This window comes from Stenella coeruleoalba, assembly GCF_951394435.1.
Source record: "Stenella coeruleoalba genome assembly, chromosome: 2".
Classification (NCBI taxonomy): Eukaryota; Metazoa; Chordata; class Mammalia; order Artiodactyla; family Delphinidae; genus Stenella; species Stenella coeruleoalba.
This window is the reverse complement of record NC_137147.1, coordinates 175,668,284-175,672,922: the sequence shown is the minus strand read 5'-3', so window position 1 is coordinate 175,672,922 and position 4,639 is coordinate 175,668,284.

The window sequence follows — 4,639 nt, the reverse complement described above, 5'->3', positions numbered from 1 at the left end:
TTCATTGCTTGTGCAGAGTCCCGTGGCAGTGTGTCTCAAAGCTAGATTCAAATCCAGGTTCCTGATGCAAGGCCGATGTTTTTCCCACGGCAGCTCGTCATGGTTGGACTGGGGGAGCTGTACATTGGAACTACCACATACAGCAGGAGTGTATCAAGTCGGGACGCTAGGGAAGGGCATGCTGGAGAGGAAGAGCGGTCCTGGGCCCTGCTCTGGAATGGGCTTCTCTCTACCTGGGGAGGGAGGAGGGAGGGGACCCCTGAAATTGCCTGGGAAACTGTCAGGGGCTGCATTCTTGTGTGGAGCGGGTCCGAGACATTCATGGGATCACCAAATGGTTCCCTACCCTCAAAACGTGAAGCACAATTTTCCAGAAACTCCTTCCTGGAAGGCAGGGACTTAGCATGGTTTTTAAGAAGCCTTAGAATTCTAATCGAGTCTTAGCTTGCCAAAAGGCACTGAGTTGCTGTCATTGGAAAATGGCATGAGACTTGACAGCAAACAACACCTGAGATGCCTGCCAACCCTGCAGGGGAGGATCCCTATGCCTCTGGACAGCCTAGCCCTGCTCTGCCCTTAGGAAGCTGAGGGCAGTAATGTGGCGTTTTAACTTTGTCCTTGTTATAGATACGATATGTGCACATTATAGGAAATTTAGAGAGTACAGACAGTAAACAAACAAACAGGAAACTTACCAATAATCAGAGGCAATTAGTATTGACACGTTTTAGTATATATTTTCTATTCATTGTTTTCTAAAAGCTGAGTGTATACTAACATTTGTTAAGTCATAAAAAGCACTTTTCACATCTTGTTTCATTGCAAGTACTTTTTGCATTTTATTCTAGAACTTTTTTTTTCAAAAAACCTTATAATAAAAATTGTAGCAGCTGTACTTTATTGAACACTCATTATGTGCCAGGCACTATTTAAAATATTTTGCGTGTGTTGTTGTCAACTTATATCCTCATAAATAAGTTTTACAAGTGGGTGGGTGGTGGTATTGTAGCATATATTGTTCCATATTTCAGATGAAGAAACAGACACACAGAGGTTAAGTAACCTGCCCAAGACCACCACCCACCCAGCTCTTAAGTGCTGAAGCTGAGAGTCAAACCAAGGCAGTCTAGGTCCAGGGCTTGTGTTCTTAACCATATTATCTATAAAGCAGCTGACAATTTCCTAGAAAAAAACTCAGATGAGGCAGGGGGTCTGTGCTTCATCCTAGTCACATGTACCCACACTTCTCAGATCCCCATAAAGATTGATTAGGTGGCTGGGCTATTTTCAAGGATATTTAGGGTAGAGACACTGGTCTCTGGCTTACAAGTGATTGTTGTTCATCGCAATACAACTATTCTAGTTGTGCTACTGTCCTGTCTTTGGAGGTTGATGGAAGTTTTACCCAGCAACTCTGCTGAGATCACAGGGATTCTGATGTCACAGTGGTCTCTCCACTTTCTCTACCAGGTCTTTGGATCAAAAGGGAGCTCTGGCTTCAAAGAAGGAAAGTAGTAGGTAGGGGTAGAATGCTTCTTTGAACCTCTCTTGTTTCATACACAGGCTGCTGACAATTCCCGCTTACTCCTGATTTCAAACAAATAACACAAGAATGGAAAAAAGAAAAGAATGGGAAAAATGGAGAAAAAAAGAATGGAACAATTCCATTGTTCAAAGTAATCAGCAAAGCCTTTGTATATAAACTAAGAGGTTAAAAGGAGAAAGGAATAAATCTGCTAGGAGCACCTTATCCCTATGTGGAACAGTACAGGGGAAGGGGATGACTGCTGGCCGAGCCCCGGGCTGAGAACGCTGGGCCAATCCTAGCGCCTTGGGAACTAGGCAGGTCAGGGTTTTCAGAGGTAAGTCATGAATGGGGAGGAGAGGTTTATTATTCAGTATATTTATATACAGAATTTCCGGGAAGTCAGTTTCTTTTTACTAATCAGCTAAGTTGACTGAACAACTTCTCTTTTCTGGAAATCAATTGAAATAAGTCTTAGAAGTTTTGGTCTCAATTTTTAAAGGAATCTATACAGGCAACTCAGCGCAATCAGAAGTACTGCCCTCAGAAACTAGCTAGCCCACTCAATAGGTATAAATAAAACTGCTGTTGAAGCATGTGGGCAGAGAGGCGCTGGGAGATGAATGCCCTGGACAAAGATATTCATTGGCAGCAAAGCTATTGCACACAGCAAAGTGTAGATTTTGGAAGAAGAGGAGGACGTGCTCATGAGGTGATCAAGAAAGTGAAGGTAATGCCATCTAAAAAAATTAATAGAAACTTGTATTTATATACTTCTAACTTATGAGAAAAACTTTGCGTTGGAATTTCTCAGATATAATTTTTTTGCATGTTTTTCTTTTACCTTTTCACCATCTTCAACCATTCTTCCCCCCACCTCTGGCAACTACCGATTTGCTCTCTGTTTCTATTAATTTCTTTTTATTTTTAGATTCCACATATAAGTGAGATCATACAGTATTTATCTTTCTGCGTCTGACTTATTTCACTTAGCATAATGTCCTCCAAGTCCATCCATATTGTTGCAAATGTCGATAGCTCCTTCTTTTTTTTTTTTTTTTTTTTTTGTGGTACGTGGGCCTCTCACTGTTGTGGCCTCTCCCGTTGCGGAGCACAGGCTCAGTGGCCATGGCTCACGGGCCCAGCCGCTCCGCGGCATGTGGGATCTTCCCGGGCTGGGGCACGAACCCGCGTCCCCTGCATCGGCAGGCGGACTCCCAACCACTGCACCACCAGGGAAGCCCGATAGCTCCTTCTTTTTCATGGTTGATTAATATTCTGTTATATCTATATAATGGAATATTTTATATATATATATATATATATATATATATATATATATAACATTCTTTATCCATTCATCCATCAACGGATACTTAGGTTGCTTCCATGTCTTGGCTATTGTAAATACAGCTGCAGTGTACACAGTGGGTGCAGATATCCCTTTGAGATAGTGATTTCATTTCCTTTAGATAAATACCCAGAAGTGGGATTGCTGGATCGTATGGTAGTTATTTTTTAAATTTTTTGAGGAAACTTCATACTGTTTTCCACAGTGCCTGCACCAATTTACAGTCCCACCAACAGCGTATAGGGTTTCCTTTTCTCCACACCCTCCTCAACGTTTGTTATTTCTTGTCTCTTAGATGATAGCCATTCTGACAGGTATGACGTGATATCTCACTGTTGTTTTGATTTACATTTCTGTGTTGGTTAATGGTGTGGCCACCTGTATGTCTTCTGTGGAAAAATCTCCTGGCTATTTTTAAATCAAATTGTTTCCTTTTGCTTTTTTTTTTTTTTTTTTTTTGCTTTTGAGTCATATGAGTTCTTTATATATTTTGAATATATATATTCAAAGGCCCCTTAGACATATGATTTGCAAATATTTTGTCCCACTCAGCCTTTTCATTTTGTTTATTTTTGCTTTAGCTAGTTTTACTCTTGGTGTCAAATCCAAAATAAATCATTAAGATTGATGTTAAGGAGCTTATTCTCTGTCTTTTTCTAGTTGTTTTACAGTTTTAAGCCTTATGTTCAAATTTTTAATTCGTTTTGAGTTGATTTTTGTATATGGTGTAAGGTGGGGTCCAGTTTCATTTTTTTTTGCATGTTCTCTTCAGTTTTCTCAGCACCGTTAATTGAAGACACTGTCCTTTCCCCATTGTATATTCTTGGCTCCTTTGTCATAAATTACAAAGGGTTTATTTCTGGGCTCTTGATTCTGTTTCATTGATCTATGTGTCTGTTTTTATGCCAATACCATACTGTTTTGCTTACTATAGCTTGTAATATTGTTTGAAATCAGGAATTATGATGCCTCCAACTTTGTTCTTCTTTCTCAAGATTGCTTTGGCTTTTGTGGCTCCATACACATTTTAGGATTGCTTTTTCTATTTCTGTGAAAAATGCCATTGGAATTTTGATAGGGATTGAGTTGAATTTGTATTGATAGATGACTTTGGGTAGGATGAACATTTTACTACTATTAACTCTTCCTATCCATGCACATGGAATATCTTTCCATTTATTCATGTCTTCTTCAGTTTTTAAACATAGATAAATTAAACATTTTAAATATTAACTCATTGTTGACCAGGAGATTTTTGCAGAAACTAACACCTGTGGCCAGCGATTTGTTACGTAAATGAATATTGAAATGTCTCTGGTCAATAACATTCGGGTAACAAAAAATGTGTTAATACGTCTGTGGTCAGTAATGTGTTAAGAATTTTATTTAGTTCTCCGTATCTAATACGTGGGTACATTGTCTATGTAGCAGGTAAGGACCAGGAGAAGTGTCCACGAATTAAAATAGGTTAGGATAATTCTGGTGGAACCAGAGCAGTAATAGTTCATTTCTGTTTGAAAGCTCCCTCCTCCTCTTTACGTTTCCCCAAAGCAGATGGACCTGCCGAAAGTTAGCAAATGCACACTTTGTGCCTTTTTGCTTTAGGCTGATTTTGAAAAGGCGGCCAAAGACATGAGGAAGCTGAAAACCAGGCCAGATGATGAGGAACTAAAAGAACCCTATGGGCTCTACAAACAATCTGTAATTGGAGATGTAGATACTGGTACTGGGTTGTCATTTAAAAAATAACAATACGTTTCACT